The following is a 977-nucleotide window of genomic DNA, read 5'->3' as shown; positions in this document are numbered from 1 at the left end:
CTGCTGGTCTCTCAGCATCCCCACCTCAACCTCCATTGCTGATGGTTATCCTCGTGCTCGCTCAGTGCCTTCTTCACTTTCTGGTTTGCCCGAAATTGAGCATCCAATCGTTGTTCCAGCCGAGCAATCGATTCCTTAAAAGTGTCCAAACATTCCTGGTTCTGCTTGGCGAAGACCTCTTGGATAAATTAAATCACTGCTCCGTGGACCCCTGCGTCCTCGAGCCAGAACTCAGCTGGTCCGCAATGCTATTTTCCGCTGCCACTTCAACTGTCGTTGGGAGAGTTGAAATCGTCGAATATAATTACCCTATTATTATTTTCAAACACCCATGTGATTTGCGTAAATATTTATTCCACGATTTTCCATGACTATCTGGAGGTCGGTAATAAAAAGCTAACAATGTGCCTGTCTATTTACTATTCCGAGGCCCTAACCACAACTCGCAGCTTTGAGATCTGCTATCATGAATTAACTCTTCAAATATTGAACTTTAGAAGACCATATTTGAAAGCAAAATCAATTGAGGCCATACCTTTGCTGAAACAATGACTTACAATTCAATCTAGTTTGAAAAATACCTAGCAGGACCTACACAGCAGTTAACTGCACCCTTTTTGAACTCCCAGCTCCCCTCACACTCTTTGGAGAGAGGAAGGAAATGAAGGAGCACCTCATGACCTCATCACTGAACTCCATCAGTCACAAGATTACCACGTTATCACTGTAATGCAGCCAGAAGGCAGCACTGGAAGATTGCCGAGTTTTACTGTCTGAATCGTGGTTCTAAAAGCCAGTTATCCAATTAACAGGTTAAAGCTGCAAGCAGAGCTTTCTGGAACCTGATTTAAAGCTGGTCAAAAACTCACCAGTTATCCAATTAACAGGTTAAAGCTGAAAGCAGAGCTTTCTGGAACCTGATTTAAACCTGGTCAAAATCTCACTTCTAACTCCAACAACAACTTTTAAGTTCATTA

This window comes from Scyliorhinus canicula, unplaced genomic scaffold, assembly GCF_902713615.1.
Source record: "Scyliorhinus canicula unplaced genomic scaffold, sScyCan1.1, whole genome shotgun sequence".
NCBI lineage: Eukaryota > Metazoa > Chordata > Chondrichthyes > Carcharhiniformes > Scyliorhinidae > Scyliorhinus > Scyliorhinus canicula.
This window is presented reverse-complemented; position numbering follows the sequence as displayed.